General features: G+C 38.0%; 1 pseudogene; it reads right to left on the bottom strand.

Annotated features, from left to right (window-relative positions):
- Positions 1 to 11,314: 11,314 nt before the first annotated feature.
- Positions 11,315 to 13,580, bottom strand: part of LOC124973082 (induced myeloid leukemia cell differentiation protein Mcl-1 homolog) — a 36,383-nt pseudogene continuing 34,117 nt past the window's right edge.

The following is a 13,580-nucleotide window of genomic DNA, read 5'->3' as shown; positions in this document are numbered from 1 at the left end:
ATATCCAAGATGTTTGATAACAGTAAAAAAAAAAAAAGAAAATAACACATCCAAAAAAGCTGATTAGTTAAATCATGATTAGCTAATGATATATAAAAATATTTGCTATATTTTTAAGTTAAAAAGAATTACAAATTGGACATGGCACACACCTGTAATTTCAATTACTTAGGAGGTTGAAGCATAAGGATCTGAAGTTCAAGGACAACCTGGACAACTCAGAGACACTGGCTAAATAAATAAAAAAGGGATGGGGACACAGTCTGAGGTAGAGCTTACCTAGCAGGTGTGAGGTTCTGGGTTCAATTTCTAGTGGGGGAAGGGGAAGCTATAAATCACATACACTGTACTACATCAACACAGAAAGATTAGTCATACACCAAAATGTTTATAGTAATTTTATCTTGGTGGTTAAGATTATATTTGACTTTTTTTTTCCTTTTTATACTTACATTTCTGACTTTTCAACATGTGTTTTCCCTCTGTAATTAGAATTTATTTATCACAGATGAAATTTTCCTCTTGACACATTTTTAAAGCTTTATATTTTAATGACAGTTAAGATAAATCTTCAGAATGTAATATGTTGTTACACTTCTTAGTGCAGTACAAGGAAGACAATTTAATTAAAAAATCATAGGACATGTCAATTTACACTGAATATCAACTTCAAATTAAAAATTGTATCTTGAAGGAATTTTGTCATCATAATCTTGATATCTACACTCAAAAGAGGTCCACTTTTTATCATTTATATTCCCCCACATAAATACCTTTATTATTAGTTCTTATAAAAAGCACTAAGGATAAAACTTTCATCACTAAACATCAAAACCTGGGTGGAGGGAATCAGTGGAAAACATTTGCTTTTTACTAAATAAAATTAAAGAATACCCTTACAGTTTCAAAAGATGCAAACATATTTTCCAACTGCTGGCAATTTAAACTTAACTTCATTTAACCTAGAAGTTCTCAAGCACTTGATGTGGGAACTGCCCAGGAAGTGTGCCAAATACAGAAAATCATAGCCCTAGTGCTCACCTAGGGCACTCTTCAGCAGGTAGAATTCCAAACGACCAGGCCCTTTTAAGTGAAATAGCAGGGCAGAAATTAGACTTAACAAAAGCCTTCTCTATAGAATTGCAAAGTGTCCCAATAACTCTGAAACTAAATTCTCAATGTAAACAATGGTGTATCCGAGAATTACAATTTCATAACTCTTACTCATTAATTCATCTAGTCTTCTCTGTAGTATCCTTCAAACATCAATACAAGTCAACAAACCACACATGCAGGGCAGAGTAAATAAAGTCCAAAGGCACCTGTGCCTCATAAGACAAAGGCATTTCCGATTCCAGGAGAAAACAGACAGTAGATGTGACCCCTCATATTTATCCATTGGAAACAATGTATCCTAAAAATAAATTTCTATGTCAACAGAACAAAGAAGTTTATAAATAAGAAGGAATGTGGATGTGTGGGAAAGACAAGAGGAAGTTTCAGTAAGTTAAGTGCCAAAATCCAGGAAACAAGACAGAATGAATGGTAACAGGGCAAGGGAAACAGAATAAACTAGGAACTGGATGAAGGGAAGAGCTTTATCCTAGGAATCCAAGCAGTTGAGAGAAATGAGTATTAGTAGGAACTGATGTGAGCAGAAATGCAAACTGGAAAGTGAAATGATTTCAACTTAAATAAGAAAAAAGGGGAAATCTAGACTAGATCAAATGATGTACAGAACACATTCTGGGCAGAGGCAGATGATATAAAGATGGAAAACAATAAACTGCTACTGAATAAAGAAAATATATTAGACTAATTTCAAAAATAAGGATGATGAGGCAAGAAAAAGAAAATTGCAGAGATGAGAGTAAAATGTTATGAGAATTTTGAAACAAGATGTTAAGTAGTAGGAAAGAAAAGAACTCTGAGCAAAGTCTACACAACAAGCCACAACATCTAGTCAATAATAGTACAGTTAGGTCAGATATTACATTATTATTTGTGAAGTATAATAGTGTATATTGTTCTATGTAGTAAGGTACCAAATACTGAATACAGTGTAGTTTATGTAATAAAAATGTAAATTAAATAAACTGACAAGGTGACAAGAGGCTTAATAGTGCAAAAACAGAAAAGGCAAAAATTAAAGAGGAAAAGTAAAAGAGAAAAACAGGACAAAAAGGAGGGCAACACAGGAAAATCAAATTTACTTAAAAAAAAAGAAGAAGAAAGAGGTGTGAATGCACACTGAGGGACCAATCAAAAGGTGCCAGTAGTGTAAGGGTGCAAGGAGCCAAGTGAAACCTGAGGGAATCTTGACAGCTTTGGGGTTCAGAAAGTGAGTAGATTTAGAGTGTCCAGAAGGGTTCCTGAAGATAACAATAGATAACGATGTAAGGGAGCGGTGGAATGAAGCAGAGGGCCTCGAGAGGACCGGGGTAAGAGAAGTGCAAAAATGCTCTTCAGTGGAAGCGGAAGTTAGGAAGCTGGCAGGTCCAACAAATAGAAAAATGTGCGGGGCAAGAGATGAGGACAGGATGGGGGACAGCACTCAGCGACAGGGCACTTGACAAACACTAGGAACGAGGGACCAGTGACAGGGCACTTGAAAAACACTACGAATGAGGGACCAGCGACAGAGCACTTGACGAACATTAGGAGGGTCCAGAGACCGGGATGAGAAAGGCAGCAGAAACAGTGCAATCTGGGGGTGAGAAAGCAAAGACAAAACCCCAAATTTTCCGCTGGGGAAAATAGGTGAAAAAAAATCCCCAAACAAGTACAAAAGTGGGAGGGGCCGCGGCCTGAAAAGGGTGGGAGGAGAGTCAGGGAGGGCAGAGAGAGGCAGATGTGCCCCATCATCCATCCCCAAGACCGTGTCATAACCACACTCGGCAGGAACCCCAGCCGGGGTCAGGCCAGGCCGCAAACCTACCGCCTCCACTTGAACGAGGTCACACCCTCCCCCTCCCCAAATAAAGGAAGCACGGAAGAGAGGCAGGGACCGATTCCCCAGCCAGGCGTGACCTTCTCGGGCCACCAGAGTCTCGCTGCCCCATCCCCACATCTGGGGTGAGGGCCAGGGAAACCCCGCCCCCTGGCCATTGTGTGTTTACGAAGCAAGGAGCCGCATGACAGGGAGGAACACCGGGACCATGCCCACCCACCACCCCGCGCGGAGCCGACAGCAGAAGATGGCCCAAGGCACCAGAGCCCCCGAGGCCGCCTCCTTCCCCCAAGTAAACACCAGTCAGTCGAGCGTGGAGACTCGAGGGGCAGCTGGGTGACGCCGGTACTCACCTCTGGAATGGCGGGATCCGCAGCCGAAGAGGCGGCAGCGCCAGCCTTCGACTCCATGTCCCCGTTGAACAAAACCTGGCTCTGCTCAGCGCCGCCATCTTATAACCGTGAGCCCGGCTGAGCGGCCGCCAGCTGGGCCGGAAGAGGCGGGGGCGGGGCGCAGGGGGCGCGGGGAGGGGCGGCGCCACCTACTGGAGGGGGCCAGGGCCGCCTCAAATACTGGCCCGGGCCGGGCTTAGCGGAGCCTGAGAGAATTGGGGGAAGGACGCGGGCTTGCGGGACGGGTGAAAGGGGCGGAGAGAACGGGAAGTTGCCTGGGCAACGGCTTCACCCGCGTGTCACTAGTGTGACGTCACCGTGGGTGCCTGACGTCATCCGAGGAGTGCCTTTGCGCCATCTTCAGGAAGAGGGTTCCTTTTCCTCCAACCACCCTACCGCTTGCACGTTCCCTCCGTTCTGCGATTTCCGTGGAGCCAGTTTCCTACTTTCTTGCCATCTCCTGGATACTCAGCCTGCTCTGTGATATGGATTTACTAGTAGAACTGGGGTGGTGTTTGAGGAGAATTTGAAATCCTAGAGGGAGGAAGGCGGGAAAGCCCCTACTACTTGTTGTTTCCATTACAGTGAAAGTCTTGGTGTCCGAAAAATAAGACCTTAAAGCCCAAGGTTGAAACATTTAAGCAGAATTTCAGAAATATATTTAGAAACAGCTAAATTGTCGGTATTGTGCTTAAACCCTTTCGTTAAAGGACTCGACCTCTTAAGCTGAGTCCAAATAAAACTTTTAAAAGTTTTTTTTTTTTTTTTTAATTTTTCATCGTTGAGGAGAGTATGTTTTCTTTTAGTGTGGTGTTCTTTTTCTGGAGTCAATCATTTAACAAATAGTAGAACGCTTTCCATATGCGCTAAGGCCCGTGCAAAGCACACATCATTCTAGGCATCTGAAGCATCATAACTAATCACTTCTATTTTGAAGAACATCAGTCCAAATATTTTACGTATTTTGTGCCTTTCATGAATGGAATATTCCGAGACAGACTCTGTGCAAAATATATATATGAAAACATTTGAGAGAGGAGAAGTAAATTCTATTTGAGAAGCCCAGTTACAGAATGAAATTAAAGAAACGCTATTCATTGTTAACAATACATTTAATCTAAAGGAGGAGTAATGAGAAAAAAAAATTCATCTTTATTTTTATTTTTGTAATTAAAATACTTTTTATTTTTACAGACACTTTAGTTTTACAAACTGCATTTTGATTCATTATAGGCAAAAGGGGTACAACTTTTCATTTCTATGGTTGTACACAATGTAGATTCACACCATTCATTTAAAATCATACATATACATAGGGTAGGGTAATAGTGTCTCAGTCTACTATCCTTCCTTCCCCCACCAACCTCTGCCCCATTTTCCTCTACACCATCCAAAGTTCCTCCATTTTTCTCTCCCATCTCCCTGTTATATATCATCATTCACTTATGAGAGAAAATATTCAGCCTTTGGTTTTTTGGGCTCGGTTTATTTCACTTAGCATGATATTATCCAACTCCACCCCTTTTCCAGCAAATGCCATAATTTTATTCTCCTTTATAGCTGAGTAATATTCCATTGTGTATATATACACCACAGTTTATTTTTCTGTTCATCAATTGAAAACTCTCTAGGTTCCACAATCTAGCTTTTGTCAATTGAGCAGCTATGAATATTGATGTGGCTGCATCACTGCAGTATGCTGATTTTAAGTCCTTTGGGTGAAAACCAAGGAGTGGGATAGCTGGGTCAAATAGTGGGTCCATTACAAGTTTCAGAAAAGAAACTTTTAAGGAAGGGAGATAAGAAGAGAGAAGTTACTGGTGGTATGTAATCACCAAAATAACCTAATAGTGAAGTCATGAAAGATGGAATGAACTCTTGCCTTTTTGTGCTTCCCATGATGGGGTAGAGAGAGGGGTCACCAGTGACCTCCTATTTGTATTTAGGATGATTCAAGAGATGACTGTCTTACTTCTGAAACAGGATGTCCAACTCTTTGGGTTAGGAATGAGCCTGGGAACTGATGCATACTCTTAAGATGAGAGAGAGAATGAGACTATCAAAATACTAGCATTCCTCTACATTGAAAAATACTACCCATCAAATGAGTATGGTATGCTTACTCAACTTTGTTGTATGTTCTCTTCTAAGCAAGACAGTTTCCTTAAGCAGTTAAATTTAAATCTAAAAGTGCTTTGGCAAATATAGAGTAAATGAAGTTGATCATAGGGACAATGTCAGCAAGTTGGGCTAGTGTGAAGGACCCTTCTTCTTTTATCATAAGGACATATTTATGAGCAGACTGAAAGAGCACTATTAAACAGGGAACCCCTTGACAAAAAACAAATGGCAAGTTTTTTGTTTTATTCTCTCTTATTTCATTTTTTAAAAAAAATAAGCTCTTAAAATATTATATCATTGTTATATTTCTTATAACTTTAAAATTTCTAAGATTTTTCTCATTGATTCAATTTTAAATGATAACTTTATGTATCAGCATCAATCTATAGAACAAGTGTCTTTTATGATTTCTTCTGCAAGAGATGAGTGGTCATAGTCATTCAATAATAATTTTATTTTATTCAATATTTTATGAACTTGTCTTCAAATTCTGGATGTATCTTATTTTCTTAGGCCATTCTAAGGTCCTATAGTATCCATATGAGAGACAACAAGAGAAGCATAAACTCTGGAGTCCAAAGATCAAGACTGTAATGTCAGCATGTCGCATCTTGGCTATATAATCTCAAAACTGGTAAGCTATACATTCCTGTTTGTTTTTTGTTTTGTTTTTTAGTATACAGAATGAAGGTGATGTCAACCCAACCTACCTATCATTGTGAGCATCAAACATTATAGTTCTGCCGTTTGCAAATTGTAAAATTACTCTCTCAATGAGAGTTTAGACAAGGCATAGCAAAGATGGCTGATCTGAGTTCCATGATGTCTCAACTGAGAAAGCTGAATGCCTGGGGTGTCTTGGTGACTGGAGACTGGAATACTCTGATATATATTTATTAACATGACTGGTAGTCAATACTGGGATCTAAGCTGGGGCTTTCAGCCATAATTCCTAAAAATACTCTCTTCATGCTAGCTTCTTCCTAGCTTGTGTGCCTTGGGGTTGTCAGACTTCTTACAAGGCAGCTAAAAACTTCAAATGCTAGTATTCCAGAAAGCAAAGTGAAAGCTATATTCATTTTATGATCCAGTCTACATCACTTCTGCTGCATTTTGTTGGATACAAATAAGTCCCTAAGTTGGTTCAAATTCACAGTGAGGGGATATAGATTCCACCTTTTGATGAAAGAAGTGCCAAATAATTTTCAGACATGTTTTAAAAACACCACAGGTCTTGTTTAGAATGAGGAACTGACTACTCTGCAGAACTAACTACTCACTCTCCTCTGCTCCCAAGATTCTATACCCAATCAAATTCTTACCCTTCATTACCTGAAATCACTGATATATCTCAGTATGCATATGAGCAAGGCTTTACCTTCATATTTCAGTTTCTGAAGCTTCCACTGCATGCAAAAATAAATGTAGGTCCTTTTTGTTGGACATAGCCTGTCTACTCCTGAATACTTTGCCCTAAATCACAGTGCTGCCATAGGCAATGTCGACACACTGAAACTTTCCATCCCAAACAGTGTTCCTGGAACCTGTGATGAGCCAAGCCAGATTGCAGTCTACGCAGAAACAGAGAACACCTCCCTTTTGTTGTGGTGTGGGCCATCTGAGCATCGAGATAGTGTCATCTTGCATTCTAAGTTCTTACAGACATTTTAGTAAGCATGATGCTTTTAGGTTTTGCTCACAATACCGTTTTCCCCTAAGGTAGTTGTGTATTTACGGAAAACTGGAGAACAAAATCTAGATTAAAAGAACAACTCAGAACCATTGCTCTAATTGATGACTGAAACATTGTTAAGAGCATTGCTTCTGTGTCTGACCCTTTCTCCCCTGGAGATGTTTATTTTAAACAAGCATTTCTATCTTTATCCTACATTCTAATAGACACTAGATAATCCCGTCAGTAGGCCAGACCTACCTAGCCAAGTCTGATCCCACATCGATAATGGTCAACTATTGAGAAACAAGCATCCTCCCAGAGGCTTCTAGAGTTACAACCAGGTTCACTGATGTGTAACTGATCACAAATCAATACTTTCTGAATCAAGGTTATCATTATGAAAAAAATTCCATATTGTTTAATAGTTACTCTCTAAATCTATTTAAGTGTGAATAGAAAATAGAACTATAGAGTTGATTCAGAACCAATTTCTCATTGAGAAACCCTTGTAATTATCTCTGTGGAATTCTAGATTCTTGTTAAATACTTTAGCAATGGGTATCTCAGTAATATAGTACATTCATCTGTCATCTCAATTTTCCAGACTTCCTAACTTTTTCCCATGGAGGACTTTGCTTCTAGATTGGTGAAATTTATTAGGATATTATATTCCTAACTTTTAACAAAGAATTTTTATATCAGAATGTTATTTTCTTATGACATCTTGCTTATACTACCCTTGAGTATGTTAATAAGATAGAATTCTTTGAAATATTCTTTGTGAACTTGTTATTTTTTATTGTTAGTTTCTTTAACGTTTGCTTATATTGTAAGGTACAGTAAGCTATATACTGTATGTTACCTTTTGGAAAAAATAGGGGGGAAACTATACATAGTATTAGAGGAGATTCCCCTCTGCAGCTTTTCTCCCTCTTGTTTCAGTTATCTGTGGTCATCCATGGTCTGAAAATAGCTAATGGAAAATTACAGAAATAAACAATTTGTAAATTCTAAATTACATGCCATTGAGTGAAGTGATGAAATCATGCACAATCTGACTCCATCCCCCTGGGATGTGAATCATCTTTTTGTCCAACCCATCCACACCATATATGCTGCCTGCCTGTTAGTCACTTAGTAGCTATTGTAGTTATCAGATTAACTGTCATAGAATTGCAGTGCTTGTGCTCTAGTAACCCTGATTTTACTTAATAATGCCCCTAAAGCACAAGAATAGTAAGGATGGCAAATTAACTTCAGTGTATTGTTATAATCATTCTATTTTATTATTAGTTTTATTAATCTGCTATGCCTAATTTTTATATTAAACTTTATCATAGGTAAGTATATTAAGGAAAAAATAGAATAAAGTTTGTTACTATCCACAATTTCAGACATTCACTGGAATTCTTGCAATGTGTCCCCATGGGTAATGGGAAGGAGTGTGTGTGTGTGTGTGTGTGTGTGTGTGTGTGTGTGTATTTAATAGAATGAAAGGAATAGGTAAAAACTGAGTGGAGCATCGGAGAATGGAAGTGAAACTTCTGAGTCTATATTTTAATATATTTCTGTTTTAGTCAGCTTTTTCAATTCTGTGACTAAAAGACCTGACAAGAACAATTTTAGAACAGGAAAAGTTTATTTGGGGGATCACAGTTTCAGAGCTCTCAACTCATAGACACCTGGCTCCATTCCTCGGGGTTTGAAGTGAGGCAGAACATCATGGAGTGTGTGATGGAGGGAAGAGGCTCATATGATGATCAGAAAGCAGAGAGACTCCAGATACAAAATATATCCTCAAAAGTCACACCCCCATTACCTCCTTCAGTCTTACCCTACCTGCCTTCAATTGCCACTCACTTAATCCCCACGAGGGGGTTAATTCACTGTTTGAGTTAAGATTTTCATAACCCAATCATTTCACCTCCGAATGTTTTTGCATTGTCTCATGCATGAACTTTTGGGGGATACCTAATATCTAAACTATAATAATTTATGAAAGAAATACATTAAGAATTTCAAATTTGTGAGATAAGTAAATAAGTTTAAAAACCTAAACAAATGAACCTAATTTTATATCAAATTGAAAGCATAATTGCACAGAGAAAATGATTAAATCAAGTATCTTGTTTTTAAAATGTGTGTGACACTGGGAATTGAACTCAGAGCCTCATACATGCCAGGCATGTGCTCCTTCACTGCACTCTATCCCCAGGCCCTCAATTTCTTTGAGTGTAGTTTTCTAACTGTAGTGTACCATGAAGAATTAGCTAAACTGCACAGTGTCCCAAAATTCTCTTCCTTCATGTAAGACCTACTCAGTCATTCTTTAAATATACTCCCTGGAATGACCAAGAGAAAACTCCCTTCACCAAAGTTGATAAGAAATGCAGTTAAGAGGGTAACTCAGAGATGTTTCTTGACTTTCCCCTGTAAGCCAGAACTGAGGGTGAGAACTGCAACCATTTCAATGGGACACACATTTAACTCTGTGGTGAAGGGCACCATATTTTCCTGCAGGACCCTACATCATGGAAGCTGGGTTTAGAGTCCAAAGCAGTGAATCTGACTTGTTATGGTCCCACCTCAGAAGTTCCAGTCCAGCATCAGAAACAAGTATGTAACAAAGGAAGTTGAAGACTCCCCAATGATGTCATATATGAATTTGAAGTAGCAGAATGACCACAAACATACATGTGTGTACATGCTTGCATGTGCATTCTTAGCCTTCCTCACTGAAAGACATGCTTAGAAGTAGAAATAAATATACCTGGTGCCTAGACCTTGATTTTGAAATGCGATTCTCCACTAAAAGTAACCAGATCTCCTTTGAGAAATGCCTGATTTCAGATCTAGAACAGGAAATATATAAATTGAACTTGCATAGGATGATCCTTGGTAAACTCAATAGCAAGACATTATTAAAGACTAGTAGGTCATGTCAAAAGGAGCAAACTACAAGAGTCCCACTAGTGTGATATGGAACACTTGGAATATAAGAAATAATGACAGTAACACCTTGCAATGTACTTAATTTAAAAAAATTCACAAGTGCCTAGTGATGAGGGGTGGGAAGAAAGAGAGGGAGGGAGAAAGATATGGAAAGAAAGAGATGAGATGGGGGAGTAAAACTCTTTAGAGATAGTGCTAATTAATATATAGAGAAAGAATGATAGATTTTTTAATAAAAAAACAATAAGTATTTCTTTTACTGATATATGAGGCTTAAACCTGTGTTTAACAAGCAAGCCCCATAATAGCACCATAGTTAGACTCTAGCCTGCTTTTCCAAGCCATCATTTTACAACTTATTAAGCAAACAAGGGATCAAATGTCTCTCATCCACCTGATGTTATCTTTTTGTAAACAATGCTAATAAGTCCCACTTGGAACAGCTGAAAATCCTTCAGTAAAAGCTTTATAGATGAGCTCATTCACTCAGTTTAAATTTCACCAGTTAAATTAGGTCAAATGGAAGGAACTTAATTGAGTAGTTGTCTAATCAGAGCCCATTATTTTTAAGTCACTAGCTTACCCCCACCCCTGCAAAAACAAAAACAAAAACAAACAAAAAAAAACTTAGAACTCCACTTTGACTCAATTATTGAAAATATACATATAACCAAATTAAAGGATTAATGTTCATTCCACAACTTTTCAATCCCAGGTTTAAAAAAAAAAACAAACTATCTAGGGAATACTTACCAATACCAGATTGGAAAATTAAAGCCTGCATAGTTATGAATCAGATTTGTCCCACTACAACCAGGTTGCACACACTCACAGTTGATTCTGTAAATATTCTAGAACTGACCAGGAGAAAGTTTAGAATAGAAAAGCTATGAAGAAATAGATTCCTAACTGAAGAAGTTGTAGATTTCAAAGTTTAAATTCAAGACTTTTCTCCTTTTATGTTCACAGAAATATTTTCTCTGTAAAAATATACGTTTTTACAGGCAAATACATTTACAAGATGTTTCTGTCTTAAAAAAATGAGATAATTCATATTTGTAACTAGCTGAGCCTTTAAGTACTCTTGGCCATTACTATGCGAATAAACTAAGAATCATTCAAACCAAGCCAAAGTAGAACAGGTAAAAAAGTCCTGAACACTTGGATCTTCTATCAAGAAGTATACCTGGGAAAGCTAATTAGAGAGGAAAAGATTCCCTTCACTTTTGCACAGTACTGAGGCTTCTAGTCATAGCTCAATTACTTGGAGCTTAAATCATTTCTTATAGGTCACTGGCATTGTTAGTGCTTCTCTTTAACACTATAGGAAATTAATGAATTCGGTGGGCATATTTAATGAATTCTATGACTAGCCTGGCTACTGGCCACTCTTCTGGTTCTAGACAAGGAAATTTAAGTTTTTCCATTTTTATCTTCACTAAATCTAACAGTCCTCCTCCATGGCCTCCCAGTTTGCTTGGTGCTGAAAGTGAACTTTGCTTCTTTCATACAGTGAACTCTTCAAGGGGGACTACTTTTCCCATGTATTTATTCTTGTTAGACATAATCCTCTTGCCACTTGCTTTCTGGCTAGGTTTCTAGAGTGAAACTCTTGGAGGTTACAGCCTGGGCAGCTTGAAGTCCAACTTCATAAATACATTTGATTTCACAGAAGTTTTGGTGGCTGGAGTTGGTTAAGAGTCAACTATTGCACTTACAAGGCTATCTTATTAGATATGCCAAACCAGCTCCTACTCCAGCAACACCTGCAAAAGCCAGCAGCACATTTCTGATGCCGCCTTCTAGGACCTCTACATGGAAAAACTCCACAAACCCATCCCAGCCTCTTTGTTTGACCAGCCAGTCCCATTTTGTCCTTACGAGAACATCTGTGATACTTTCTGCTAAAGGTTCGATACAGCTTTCTTGGTTTATGCTCTTCAAGTGTTTGGCCACAAAGGCACCAAAAGAAATTAGAGTCACAATCCTGCCCCAATTTGTTACTCCATCACTGAAAACATGGACCATCACTCGAGACAAAGATTTGACATCATCTTCGTTTTTGATGTCCAGTTTCTGAAGCATGCCTTGGAAGGCCATCTCATGGTTGCGTTGCACTCCGACACCGACCCATCATAGGGTCTCTAGCGCCTTCCTGCTGGCAGCCCCAGATCCGCCCATTGGCTTTGTGTCTGATAGATTTTTTTAAATGACCATTTTGCAGCCACCAATGTAATAATTACTTTAGGTCAGAACTATCAATAGTTGCTAAAATTTTTACTGGATGCAAACCACTTGGGGAACAAGACAGTTTCATGGTTTCATAATAGCATCACATAGACCTCTTATTCCTTACAAAGGGAAAAGTGTACTTTTACAACAAAAAATGTGGTACTCTCCTAATTAACCAGGCTATCAAATTTAGCATCACCAACAGGAGTACAATTCCACAATTATGTAGATCCTCATGTGATATACCTCTATGTAGTATTTAGGGCAAAAATTGCTTAACCTGAGTGTAACCACAAGGAAACAGTCAAATCCAGGATATGGGTCATTCTGCACAATGAATGACTCTAACTCTCCAGAATTCAGTCTCACTGGATTTGGGGCACATGCCTGTAATTGCAGCTACTCCAGAGGCTGAGGCAAGAGAATTGCAAATTCAAGGCCAGTTTTGGTAATTTAGAGAGACACTGTCTTTGGGGGAACTTTAGAATATGTAGAAGAAAATGAGAGGGAGGGGGTATGAAAAATGGTGGAATGAGACAGACATCATTGTCCTATGTACATGTATGATTACACGAATGGTATGAATCTGCATTGTATACAACCATAGAAATGAAATTATGTACCCCATTTGTGTACAATGAATCAAAATGCAGTCTGCAAAAAATTAAAAGCTAAATAAAAAATAATTAAAAAATAAAAATAAATAAAGAAGGCTGGGGATGTAGCATTTTAGAGATCCCCTGGATTCAATCCCTAGTTCTGTAAAAGGGGGAAAAAATCAAGAACAAAGAAAATCCAAGACTAGGAAACTATTATAGATTAGAAGAGATTAAAGAGATTTAAGAACCAAATGCAATGCATGAAATTTATCTAAATTCTAGGTAAGAAACTATAAGATAATTTTTGTCCTAATTTTTGTTAAACTGGGGAATCAAAATATACCATAAAGTATCAAATTATTTGAAATGATCAAATTATAATCAATATGTCAAATAATAATTAATTTTAATTTAATTAATGTTAATATTCCCATTTTATGACAAATGATAAAGTGTTTATCACTTCATCATTATGAAATATCATTGTCTTCAACTTTAAAATGGTTCAGATAAAGAATTACAAAGGTGAAACTGATTATAGTTCACTGTTAAGAGCATATTTCCTTATAAATTTTTAAATTCTTTTTTTAGATATTCATGACAGTAGAGTGTATTATGAAATATGCATACATGGAGTATAACTTCCCATTCTTGTGGTT

The sequence above is a fragment of the Sciurus carolinensis genome, assembly GCF_902686445.1.
Source record: "Sciurus carolinensis chromosome 14 unlocalized genomic scaffold, mSciCar1.2 SUPER_4_x, whole genome shotgun sequence".
Taxonomy (NCBI): Eukaryota; Metazoa; Chordata; class Mammalia; order Rodentia; family Sciuridae; genus Sciurus; species Sciurus carolinensis.
This window is presented reverse-complemented; position numbering and strand designations above follow the sequence as displayed.